Below are 14161 nucleotides of genomic sequence, written 5' to 3'. Positions count from 1 at the left end.
AGATCCAGTGGCCAGATCAAGTTAATGTACAGCTGTGCCTTCTACAATATTGAGTCTTTCAGCTTTTCCTGGTTAGGGGTTGCCACAGCGGAACTCCGGTCCACTAAGGATTGGTAGTTGATTTTTACGTGCCGAGTTACCAGCCCTGACGCACAACCTTCAACGAAGGTACACCCATTCACGCACGTCTCCACACAGAAGACGTTCTAGCTGAGAATTGAACCGGACAGCGTCTTACTCTGAGGCGACAACGCTACCGCAGCACCACCGCCGCAGGTACAATGCATACCATAAATAATTCAAAGGATAGGTTGCTAGCATACCCAGTGCCAGAAAGCACATTCTTTACAAATACAAACCAATCAATAAATAAAATATCCAAAAAATACAAAAAAAAGGACACTGCACAACAAAGAATCATGATCACATCTCAAAATAAAGACTTTATACATTCTGTAATGTATGTTACAATTCAGCTGTCTAGCTTAGCTGAAATTGTGAATTTGTCATCCATTTCTTGAATACAAGCTGCTTATGACCAGACACCCAGAGACCTAACTGTGCACCAAGACTTAGACAGTGTGTGTAATCCTCTCAGGTGCAATGTATGATCCATTCCATCTGAAAGTCTTTAATATGTCCAACCAATGGTTCCTACTAGTCTGCTTTCAGTCTCACACTAACAGTGACCAGCCGCTTCCACAAAAAAACTTACCAAAAATGATCATAAGCAGTTCATCACACATTTGCAAAATTTATATCAAGATTAGCCTTGCTCATATTGCTTGTGAGGTGGTGAATTTGACTCTGCCTTTCACACATCATCATAAGCCACTACCAAGACATACTATTAAACAAAAGTGGTGCACACGTGCAGCAGGCACTCTGCACCAATACTCTAACAAATCACAAAGTTTCCAATGAGTTATTCTAGAGAATCACCTGCAGCAGGTAGGCAGTGCTGTTAAACTCTCACATTGACAAGAAACTATGTATATTTTCTTAAGGTGACCACTCAGCTTTCAAAATCATAGCAGAGACCATCATAAATCATAGCAGAAGGACCAAAACTAATGCTTTCAAGATCTGCAAGTGCATAAAATTTGTGCTCCTGGTAAGTGGGGGCAGAGATCTGTATTCATGTGCTGCTAACAGATGCAAGCTTTCAAAACCATACCAGAAAAGGTTATCCTTTCTGCATTGTAAAAGGGTACAGCAAGCCCAGAAACTATGCAGGCATGCTTGCAAAGTGAGCGAGTATTCAAAAGATCTTTTGAGGGAATTTGGGTTTAATATGTCCACAACAGCTCAAGCTAGGATGTAGCGAGACACTGAGCTGCCTAAAATGCTTAATTTTAAAACTAACTATGCAGGGGTGTTTGCTTCGTATCCACAATAATTACCAGACACACAAGACACTCAAACACAAGGAGAAATACTAAGAAAATAGTCCATTTTGTGAACAATATATTATGCATGTTACCAATCTAGAACAGGATACACTACAATTAATGTATTAGTGTAGTAGGATGTAAAATTTACACAAAAAAAAAAAAAAAAAAAAAAAAAAGCTAAGAGCCACAGTAATAAATTATGCCCCAACACTAGTAATAAATTATCCTCCACCATATTTAGGAAATTAGGGGGTTGGGGGAGGAGCACCGGAGAAGATGAGAGAACACACACACGTATATAAACTAGAAAAAATACCTGGAGGAGGACATTAATTGGCTTAAGTCACTGAAAATGGGCAGAAATCGCGAGTTCTCAATTTGAGTATTTAAAAGAACTTGGAATTTCTATTGTATTCTGAAAGGATACCTGGATTACAGTGTCCCAAAATTGTCTTCACCCGCAAAATAGGATCAGACAGGCCTAAATGGTTGAGTGCGCTAAGAGCTGGCAGGCAGAGGAGGAAAAACAAAAAAGGAAATTCAGAGGCTCCCAAAGATGCTTGTGTCACCAATTCACATGAAGACAACCAAGTGTGTGCATCTATTAGAGCAATGTCTGATCATTATTCATGGCTATTACTGAGCAAATTAAAGGTCTGCATCTGATGAGAAAAATGGAAAAAAACATGAATTGTTTCTTATTCCTGCCTTGATTTACCTTCCCATCATGAGGTACAGAGTAAAATAACAGTGCATTCCAAAAACAAAATGTGACAGCAAATAAAACGCCAGCTAAACTATTAGTTCAAATTCTTAATTGGAATAACGTGAGCTCATAAGAAATGTTTCTGTCAGCTTGATGAATGTATGAAATGACATTTCCAGATCCACCGATTTTATCAGTAGGTATTAAAATTACAGCTCCCAATGCAGCTGCTGCAAATCTCAGGAATTAGTAGCCTTAAGTGAATATATTTTATGTCACTCCCTGATGGTTAGCCAGTTTTCTGAAATTTTGAATCTGCCTGGAGGGTGGTCTATTTTATGAAATGAAACCAAAAATAGAACCAGAAATTCTTGTAAAATCAAAACCCAGTTTCCAGTTATATGAAGGAAGGATGGGGACCAGTGGTGCTGAAGGTGGAAAGTGAACTGATTTCAGCCTGCTTACTTGGTTCAATCTTTTTTCTGCTTTAGTATTCAGGGAAGGGGGAAATGGAGAACTTCAAATTGGGAAGTGCTTGAAGGGGAATGCAGGGGCAAGTAAAGGGGCACGATTCAGAAATGCAACTTGCAGGACAAGCTATAGATACAAAGATGAGCTACCGCCTGATTTTAAGGTGATCTAGTATAACCTGTACCTATAGTCTGAAGAAGTTCAAAAGGAACGGTGCCTTTACCAAGGAAAGCCCACAGAAAGAATTTAGGATCATGTTATAATCACTAATTTGCATGCTGAATACCATGCATATCCCAAGCTGCAGTCCGAGATCTAGTCAGGGTTTCATCACGCTATGCCTCTGACATGGCTACAACTGCCCGACTGATGGGTATAAATGCAAAATAGAGCAGCATGGTGGCAGATTCCTACAGTACCAGGGTACAAATCAAATCTAGACCGCTGATCACTTTTTTCTTCCCACCTCCACATGCTGGCCAATTCTACATTTACCCTTGCTCTTTATCCTGGGATGTGCTGAAAGGGTCAGAAGATGAGTTTCCCTTACCCAGTTAATTAAATACTGGATGTGGACTGACCGAATGCAGTCACAAGTGTGTACTATATTTGACTTGTACCACTTGATTCATGAAGCAGGTTGTGAATGTGGATCAGGTTGCAACTATGATCTAAACCACAAAAACAGGAACAAACCAAAAGACTACCAACTACATACATATAGGACATTAATAACCACAGATGTATAATCAATTCCAAAAACGACTCTGCCAGTAGATCAAAAAACGAAGAAATTTACTGCAGAAATAGCTGTTCAGCACAAACTTATGCCTTTAACAGTACAACCATATCAATTTTCAACTTCATTTATATATTAAAACAGAATCAATAAAACAATTAAGAGCAGCTCATTACAACAGCAGTTTCCAAATAAGCTCTCTATTTAATCCATTAGGGTGCAAGGTGTTAATTTTAAAATAAAAAGTGCTTCTTTACATTGTAATTTACTTTTTAAACACACACCCCTTTCACAATACACTTTTTCCAAAACAGTATCCTTTAAATTTACTCCCGTACTGTTATGATACATTTTAAAATGTAATCCTAATGGGCTTTCCACCTTCTCATTTCTAATATTTCTTAAATGTTCTAAAAATCTATCATGAAAACTCAGTTTATATTCCCCTATATAAAATAAATTACATTCACATTTAAGTACATAAACAATTTCTTCTGTTAAACAACTAAAGCTATCACACAAATCAAATTTCTGTCCATTTATATTATTATTAAAAGTACATACTGTGTATACTACAGTGACCACAAGCTCAAAAACCTAAATTTGATATAGGTTTATTCAACCTTATTGCAGGAAAATTAAACTGAGCATACACTAGCAAATCTTTAATACTTTTCCCCCGTTTATATGACACCATAGGTCTTTGAGGCAATAATTCTCCCAAAAAGGGATCCTGTATTAGGTTCCAATGGGTCATAACTATTTTAACCAACTGATTCGTATAGACCCCATATGTAGTTAAAATTATATCCACTGGCTTATTATTTTTATTCCTATCTGGTCTACCTTTATGCTCCACTAATCTTTTATCTTGACTTCCTAGCATAAGGCTATTCTTAGCTTGCTCTACACATTTTACACTATAACCTCTGTTTAAATTTATTACATATTTTTTCAATTAATTTTCTTCTTTCACTAGTTAACCTTGAAATAGGTAACCATTCATTATAATGAAGGGCAGATATTAAATGGGAAGGATGGCAACTGGTCCCATATATAAAATTATTTACTCCCTCAAATTTATAATAAACAAAAGTAACAACCTTGTCTCCTTCTGTCTCACATCTAAGAATGTTACTCTTTCCTTTCCCCACATTGTGCACCATCAAATTTAATTCCAAACGTATTAGGATCTAAAACATGAATAATTTGTTTACACTAGACCTTCCACCTTCACATAGAAAGATTAAATCATCTATGTATCGGTAATATTCTACTACATGACTTCTAAAGAACTCCATTCTATAAAGGAATTGTACCTCAAATTACCCCATAAATAGATTTGCATACATTGGAGCAAAATCTGCTCGCATCGCGGTTCCCTTAATCTCTTGGTACAAAGTACCATTAAACTTAAAAAATTATTTTTGAGACAAAACTGTACTACATCCATTATATAACGAGTTAGTGGGGTATCTCCCAAATAGAACCTAAGAGCCTCAATACCAAATTCATGTGAGATGTTAGTATATAAATGTTTAACATCTATCACTATCCAGTATCTATTTTCATTCCATTGAATTTTACTCACCTTATCAAAAAAAAAAAAAAAAAAAAAAAAAAAAAAACCAAAAGGTGTCTAATATAAAAGAAGACAACCTTATTATTAGTAATTGTTAATGTAACACACTACCAATATTGTGTAGAAAATAATTACATGCAGAAACTATGGGGCGACCTGGGGGATTATTCCTATTTTTATGTAACTTAGGGAGACCATAAAATTTAGCCATAGAGCATTTATCTATAAAAAAATTTCTTCTCCACTTCTTTTAGTAAAATATCCCAATCTGTATCCCCTTTGTATTAATTCATTATAGGCTGACAATGCTATTTCATATTCTTTCCATAGTGCAACTCTATACACCTCACCATTGTTAAGATTATCCATACACATTTTGTAATACTGTTCAGCAGTCATAACTAATTACCCTTATCTGAAGGTTTGAAAATAATATTTCTATTTCTCATACCTTTTAATGCCTCCCATTCATTTTTTTGTTAAATTATACATATTATTCTTTTGCTTAAAAATCTCTTGTATAGAGTTGTTGTTTGTCTTTCGGATTTTCCCGGTTAGGGGTCGCCACAGCGGAACTCCGGTCCACTAATGTAATTTATCATATTGGAAAAATATTTAACCGTTTCATTAGTAAAAGGAGGTATATAGTTGCTTCTACCACTGATAGTCGGCAACAATAAGCACTCAACTTCACAATTTTCCAAAGCGGAATCACATGAAAAAAAATTCAATAGATGCTGTTTTATTAGGAGAATCATTTTCTTCAGAAAAAAAAAATGTCTCTATTATCACACTTAGAAAAGAAATATAAATGTAATTTTCTAATAATACTGCTAATTCCATATCAGAAAAATGGTAACCAATGCTCATCGATACAACTTTCAATATTTACAGTCTCTAAAGAATTAATGCCATAGTTTTCTTTTACCCTGTTGATTCTGCTGTTTGTCTCCCCCACGTCGTATCCGTTGGTCTCCTCTTCCGACCTCTTCCACATATACTGGATCTGTTATAAAAATGTTCTTGCATATAGTCACTCTCTTGGGCCGGGGGAAGTGAAGGAAAGTCTACATTTTCATCTGACCATTCTCCTGAATCTTCAGTTGCCTCCGAAGCAAACAAGACACCATGTTTCTTTCTCTCTGCTTTCTTACCAAAGGACCTGCCTTCAGCAATTTGACGATTTTTACTGGATGTCAACTTAAATGCAGTCTCATTCGCATATTTTCTGAAATCTCTCTGTAGCTTACAGATTTTCCTATCAAAGTCTCTGTCTTAGCCAACACTTTTCATTAATGTCTCTCAGCAGTCTCAAATCTTGGAACCGTAAGCGAGTTGCAAAGAGAACACAACATAGAAATTTCATTTTTAATTTGCTTTTGTTTCAGTAAATCTCTTTCCACTAGAATAGCCTGTTGCTACCTTATCACAAGCATTTTAATCAGACAGCTGTCATTTCATAGCTTTATCCTTGAAAAACTGTAGCTACTAGACAGAGCTTCTAAATTGTGTGGTTTGAGATCACGCAGTTACCACCAATGTTCCTGCTCTCACATGTGATTCATGTATTCTAGTTCTCACCAGGGTCTCAATACCCCCACATTGTTTGAAAACAAATACTGTAGTCTAAAACGGTTATGACCATCAAATGTCAGGGCATGCGAGTGGAATCAATAATCTCTACTAGGAAAATTATTAAACATTTGAAGACAAAGCAAACATTTATGTTGGACAGTGCAGACAGGCACAATTAAGAAAGGCTACCCAAGAAGGAAATCTGCCAAGCAAGCAAAAAAATGTACAATACCAGGTAAGGGACATGCTGCATCACTGAAAAAGCACAGTAAATGCCTCATACACAACTGCGACAAAGTCACAAAATAAAATAGTAGTAATAACAGTAAATCGCACAAAACACTAGAACAGAAGTGATAACAGAAGGCATTTTAGATGGACCACTAAAAACAAGGTTATGAAAATGTTCCCGCAGCAGCAAGCCTTATTACCATTTGATGTGGACAATCCTAGAATGCACAAATGGGTGCAACATTTAATCTGACTTGGAACACTAGGCTTAAAACCCTCTTTCTAGACATGGCAGCAGAAAATGCACAAAACATAAAACAAAAAAATATATTTTCAACCAAGAAAACAATTTGAAATGTTTAGGTTACATTACTTTCTTGAATTTAATGTGGACCACATCATAACGGCAATGATAACGAATAACTGCAGTTTGACATGGCAAGAGTCCCCACTTTCCCCATTTCTAAATAAATTAACTCTTAAGCTTGGTACACCTCTCTATCCATTTCCCTGAGACCTGTATTTATTAAGTTTTACATCAACTTTCATGATATCACAAATCTTGTTACCTCTTATTGTACGGGCTGGGTCAAGAACTTAAGACTGGCTACATTTTTCCTTGCATTTTTAAGTCCAGTTACTTTCTAGACTGTTCAAGCCGTCTACTAGATCTACTAGATTAGGATCTTTCCATTTTTTTAAGACAGCCTTTGACAATTACCATCCTCTAAAATATCCTAGAATCCAAGCCACATAGATAGTTGGCCATTACAAACCTCAACCCTGTGTGCCCCCCCCCACTAATTACTTATTCCAAGTCAGAGAGCAGACAATCCATGGGAATAGGCATATTCCCTGACCTCTGGGATTGTCAATCTTGTTGACAAACAGAAGCTGGCATTAACAAGTTTTGATTTTTTTTTCACTAAAGCCATATGTTACACACACCAATATATTACACATACACACACACACACCCATGTGTGTATGCGTGTATATCAATAAGCACACAAATTCCAGTACCACAAATGAATTCCAAACATTCCACAGAGAAAAAGGATACTCAATATAAACCTAGTTTCACTGCAACCTGCAGCTTCGTTATTATGAATATTGTCAAAAAAACAAGTTACTACTATATACAAGAATTAAATAAGGTCACATGACCAAAAAGTAGAAAAACTTAAGCACACACATGTGGTGTGGACATGTCTTGTCACATACGAAAAATAAAAAAAAACATACTTTGTGTAGGAGCAAGCCTCCTTTTGCCTTCAACACCCCTTGCAAAGTATGCATACAAACTCAGATCACACGTCTCTGGAGAAAGGGCATATTCCTCAACCCTGGGAAATGCGTGATCTTGCACACCTCACAACCATCTGCTTCGTGCAACTAAACTGTTGACTATATGCCAATTTTATCATATTTGGTGTTTCTATATTATATAAGCAAATAGTGAATGCAGGCAATCACTAACACACACCAACAAAAAGAACACAGTGAAAATCCAAAAAAGGTTCACCTACGTATATACAAAGCACACTTAGCCAACCTTATATGCACTGGTTTAGGTGGGGTTAACAGCAGGATTAGGGAAGTTTCTCCTTTTCCCCACTGTACTGCTCTCAGGGTTGCTGTATTTAAGAAAGATGGGGGCTTGTTCTCCTAAACAAATACTCGTTTTAAATCCCTTATTTTCAACTGAACATTCCATCAATGTAAGTTGACAGATACACAGCACAGCACAATGCACAATCCCTCAAAACACACCAGAGGCAGATATACACAAGAAAACATGCTTACTAACAAAATAAGTGAAAAGCAGCTTAATATCTGCAGTACTTTATTTCAGTTTTACAGTTATTATGGGTACCACCACAGAGTTATTATGGGTACCACCACAGTTTGAGTCTCATACGGCTCCTTGAGGAAATAAAGCAAGTTAGAGACACACCTGCAGATTTTTAGGCCTTCTTTTCAGGTGCACAAAAAAAAAATCTTCACCTAAACTTGCCACAGGTTAAATCCACTATATATACCCTGACTGGACCGTACAACTCCCAGAACTGTAGTTCTTCATAGCATCTGTTCTGACCCATGATGAACCTTTTCCTGAGGAAGCAACTTCCTGTTCCAAGATTGCAAGCTACAACCTGTTAACTAGTTCTCACTACAACGGATTGCCTGTCTTGTGAGTTATACTGACACAAGTCATTTATGTGCACTTAAAAAGGAGTATTCCCTCCATTTTCACATACAAAATGTCAATAATGTGTGTAGATATACAGGAACACAGCATAACGCCGGATGGAGCATATAAGACGCCATGTTCACTATATTTCCAGTTCTGCAGCACGGACAAACATTAAGCCAGGGTACTGCAGATTAACAACAATGGAAACCACCACCACCCAGTCACATCACTAACATTACCAGTCATGCACATCACAAATAGCAATCTCAATGTATGTTGAACAACACACGCAAAAGAGCCTTAGTTTTCCAAGATCGTAATCAGAGTCAGTACGCCCTAGACATAAAGTATAACTATAAAACAGCACTGATCATATATTTAACATAGAGACAATGTCATCATCGTGTTTAATGGTCTCACTACTGCGCAGGAAGAGGCAGTTCAATCATCTATAAATACTTCAAAGCCGAATAAGTTCTGACAGTGATCAAAGTTTGCCACAGCCACTCTTCCTTCAGTCATGCGTCCGACTGAATGTTTGTATTCCCAGTGAACCACAAAATGGCAAAACAGTGTACCACGACTAAGTCCAGCTTACTGTTTTGAATCTGCTTGTGCTTGATTTAACTCTTGTTTTCTGCAAAGTATACATAGAAATAAATACTTTGCATTGGAGGACAGACAAGCACAGATGGGAAAAATATCCCCTGTGAAGCATTACGTTAGTTAGCTTGCATTTTGTTTGTCCAAGCTCCACTATATTCCGTTTATATACTACATACCATTTACTTGAAGGAAGTTGGAGAAAATAAGCCTAAATCTGCCCTTTAAATGAATACAACGTTCTTCTTCCCCTGCATACCTATATTTTCAGTACCTGCCTCATACCCTCGAACGCTTCTGCTGACTCCAACACCCATTCTGACTACTATGTAATCTCCTCTGTTACTATGCGATTTCACAGATGTCCTTCAAGGATGCATCTGCAGTCATCACATATGGGTTGTCCTGCCTCAGGCAGCCCTTCGGTCGGACGGATTCCAAAGTCTGGGTCCGGCGTCGGCTGATGTCGCCCTTTCCCCGTCACAGCGCCTGGGGTATAAAAGCATCAGCCGACGCCATCTTCCTCAGTCTTTGCCGCATGGTGTCCGAAGCAGAAGCAGTTCGCAAGTGCCGGTCAGCCAGCTCCAGTAAAATCGCTATCCGAAGACTTCAAAAGCTAAGTACCCCGTTGGGGACTCTTTCTTGCCTCAGCCGATGTCAGAAAAAGTTAATAATTGTTTAACTTGTGGGAAACAAATACCTCATAAGGATTTCCACTCTTACCGTCTCCCCTGCTTAGGCCCAGACCACGACGTCTCGGCCTGTTCAGCCTGCGCTTCCTTCAACCAACGCACTCTTAGACGTCGGAGTTCGCAGAAGAGTTTTTTGGGGATAGTTTTTCATACAAAATGCCGTCGGAAACCCCGACATCTCATTTAATTAAGAAACGGAAAGACAAGGACCGAAACACGCGGACCGCGGTTTCGGCTGAAACCGCGGCTAGGCCTACCGCGAGTGTCTCGGTTGAAACAAGAGTCCTTGGAACTTCCGAACCCTGAATTAATTCAACCGACAGTCTCGGTCTCGGTCTCGGAGGCCCCTACCAAGTCGGTTACAGAATTGCCTTCCGAAACTGGTGTATTGGAATCTTCCAACACCATACCTGTAGACAAAGCTACACCAGCACGTGGTGCAGCCAGGCCTCCTGCATCCATGTCTATTAAGGCCTTCACCAGGGCTAAAGCTGCAAAGCACACTAAAACCATGCCTCTCAGGGTTATTCCTCCGGGACCCTCTTCTAGTTCACAGATTCTAACCTTAGCAGAGGATCTTATCTCTTTAATTAGGGCAGCCCCATCCGGACAGGGGCTCCCAACCTCCTCTAGACAAAAGGCCCAGGGTGGATCCCCCTGATCCCCTTTCCTCAGAGGAGGCCTCTGCTGGCTCGGATCACTCAGACTACCAGGAGGAGGCTTATTCGGCCTACGAGGATTCGGATGCAGAGGAATCTATTCCCTCAGCCTCCCCTCCTGAAGAGCTTTCCTTTGGGGAGACCCTTCACACTATGAGAAAGCATTTCAAATGGCAGGGCCAGGAATATTCTGACTCCAGGAAAAGACTAAGAACTTTTCTTCATTTACCTCAGCATAGACCTTTGGTTATTCCTCCCGTTTTAAATGTCATTGATGATGTATATTCTGACTCTAGTATCACCCCTAACACTCTGCCTCCGGCCCCTGTTAAGCCCGATAGGTATTACAGGGTCCCGGACACACATAATTTTCTTTACAAAGCACACTCTGCTGACCCTGAAACTATTTCACAGGGCCCTAAAGGGGTTGCAGCTGTTACTACTAAGAACCCACTCCCCTCTGCAAAAGAGTCCAGGGCATTAGAGAGATGGGGTAAAAAAGTGTATACTTCTGCCACTCTTGCTATGAGGGCATTAAACTGTCAATTTCATATGATACAGTATCAAGAGTATCTGTTAGAAGAAATGCATAAGAGGCTGTCTTCTACTGAACCCCTTGACCATAAATCCCTTCAGGATCTGGTTCATAACTCCCAGCAGGTTAGCAACCATTTCTTACAGTGTGGCTACGATGCATTGGAAGCTTCATGTAGGTCAGCAATGACAGGTGTTGTCATACGTAGGCATGCTTGGCTGAAGGAACAATCTCAGCCAGACCATGTTAAAGCTAAGCTTTTGGATTCTCCACTGGAAAAGCAAAAGTTATTTGGTTCTACTGCTCAAGAAGTCCTAAAGAAATTTGAAGAAAAGGCAAAATCTGTACAAACAGTTAAGGATTTTCTTCCAAGTCCAACCGCCTAGATTCAGCAGAAATTGGCCTTCCATGAATTGGTCCTTTCCGGACACAGAAAGATTTCAAAGGAACAGGAACAGATGTGCCAGAGGTAGAGGGCAAGCTAGGGGCTCCTACAGAGGCCGTCAATGGCAACCTCCAATCCAGACAGACAGTTCAGGGCCTGCAACTGCTGCACAAGGACAATCTCAATGACTTTGCTTTGACTCCGCCAACCAGGGCTCAATTAGAAGCACCTTTGGGCGGAAATCTTTCTTTATTCTCAAAAAATTGGCACAGCCATTACAAGAGACAAATGGACACTGCAAATAATAGACAACGGATACAGGTTCCATTTCCACACATTGCCAAAAAGAAAAGGCATGCCAGGTCTGCCACCAAATAAGGGAAGAGGCTTTGAAGCAAATCTCAAACTTACTACAAATGAAAGCCATAGAAAAAGTTCCTATTTCAGAACAAGGCCAAGGATTTTACTCCAGGCTATTCCTTGTTCCAAGAAAAGAGCATCAATGGAGACCAATTCTCCACTTGTCCGCACTGAAGTATCTCATTGTGCCAAAATTCAAAATGCCGACTCTACAGCAACTCCTTCCCATGCTGGGCAAGGGGTCTTGGCTGGTGACTCTAGACCTCAAGGAGGCATACCTGCATGTCCCCATCAGACAAAGTTGCAGAAGACACCTCAGATTTCTTACAGGGTCAGAGCATTATCAATTCTCAGCATTGCCCTTTGGCTTATCTACTGCGCCCAGAGTATTCACGAAATGCCTGGCATCAGTAATAGCACACTGCAGACTCCAAGGGATTCAAATTTACCCATATCTGGACGACTGCCTTATACAAGCGGACAACCAACAAACTTTGATAAAGGATTTAAATTATGCCATCAATCTTCTACAGGCCTTGGGATATACAGTCAACATGCACAAATCAAGACTTGTTCCATCCCAAAGAATAACCTTTCTCGGTGCGGATCTAGATACAACCACCCAAATGGCTTATCTCACAGAAGAAAAACAAAGTCAGCTACCGGATTACTTCAAGAATCTGACAAGACAAACTCAGCTGACTGCAAGGAAATTCCTGCAGGCCCTGGGTTACATGGCATCCTGTATTCTTTTGGTTCCACAAGCAAGGCTACATATGAGAAAACTACAGTGGTACCTAAGGAGTTTATGGACTCAGCACAGTCACAGTTTGGAAACTTTAATCCCACTCATTCCATGCCTTCACAAGGAATTTCTGTGGTGGGCTCAGGCCAGCCAGTCCAACAGAGGGTTGCCCTTCACAAAGCCAAAAACCTCCCAAACTATTACAATGGACGCCTCAGACCTAGGTTGGGGAGCACACATGGAGGGCAGAGGTATCCAAGGACAATGGTCACGAAAGGAGCTACGCATGCACATAAATCAAAAAGAAATGCTAGCAGTGATGCATGCAATTGAGGCCTTCAAACTCGATCTCCATCAAGGCCACCTACTAATAAGGACAGACAACACCACAGTTATGTGGTACATAAACAAGCAAGGAGGTACCCATTCCTACCCTCTTTGCAGACTGGCAATGAATCTATGGGATCTTTCCTTGAAACTCAATATACAGCTACAAGCTCAGTTTGTGCCAGGGAAAGACAATACACTGGCGGACAGCTTAAGCAGAAATATCATGGATGCGCACGAATGGATGCTGCACCCAGACATCTTCCAACAGATAACACAATCTTGGGGGAGCCCGGACATAGATCTATTTGCTTCCCCCCACAATCATTAACTGAAGAAATTCTGCTCAAGGACATACCACCCACAAGCATGGAAAGTGGATGCCCTCTCTTTCAGCTGGAGAAATCTGACAGTGTATGCATTTCCGCCTATCCCATTAATGACTGAGGTGTTACTGAAGATCAGGGCAGAGCAGCCAAAAGTGATTCTGATAGCTCCAGACTGGCCAAGACAGCACTGGTACCCACTGCTAAGGAGCAGGTCATGTACGAAACCATGGCCTCTACCCCTATGGCCACTTCTACTGACACAGCACAGATACAAAACTTTACATTCCAACCTGAAAACATTGCAGCTAACAGCGTGGAGAAAACCTTGACTCCTCCTCAGGATAAACTATCCCAGAGAGTGAAGGATATTATTATGGAAGCTCGCCAGCGTGGAGAATACCTTGACTCCTCCTCAGGATAAACTATCCCAGAGAGTGAAGGATATTATTATGGAAGCTCGCCGCCCTTCCACAAGAAAGGCATATTCAGCAAAATGGAAAAGATTTCTCATCTGGAACACCACAAAGGGCCTACATGCGAAAGTGATGAACATGGCACATATCCTGGAATATTTGACAGAAATGTTTCACAACGGTCTGTCTTACTCTATTAAGATTCATGCTTCAGCAAT

The 14161-nt window shown here is 39.9% G+C and overlaps 1 protein-coding gene across 1 annotated transcript in view; it reads right to left on the bottom strand.

Moving 5' to 3' along the window:
• The window catches only part of LOC122799284 (cytosolic arginine sensor for mTORC1 subunit 1-like), a 467271-nt gene that overhangs the window by 444611 nt on the left and 8499 nt on the right, over nt 1-14161 (bottom strand). The window lies entirely within an intron of this gene.

This window comes from Protopterus annectens, chromosome 4.part0 (assembly GCF_019279795.1).
Source record: "Protopterus annectens isolate FY-2018-M chromosome 4.part0, PAN1.0, whole genome shotgun sequence".
Taxonomy (NCBI): domain Eukaryota; kingdom Metazoa; phylum Chordata; order Ceratodontiformes; family Protopteridae; genus Protopterus; species Protopterus annectens.
Note: the sequence above shows the minus strand (reverse complement) of the source record. Positions and strands in the feature narration are given on the sequence as shown.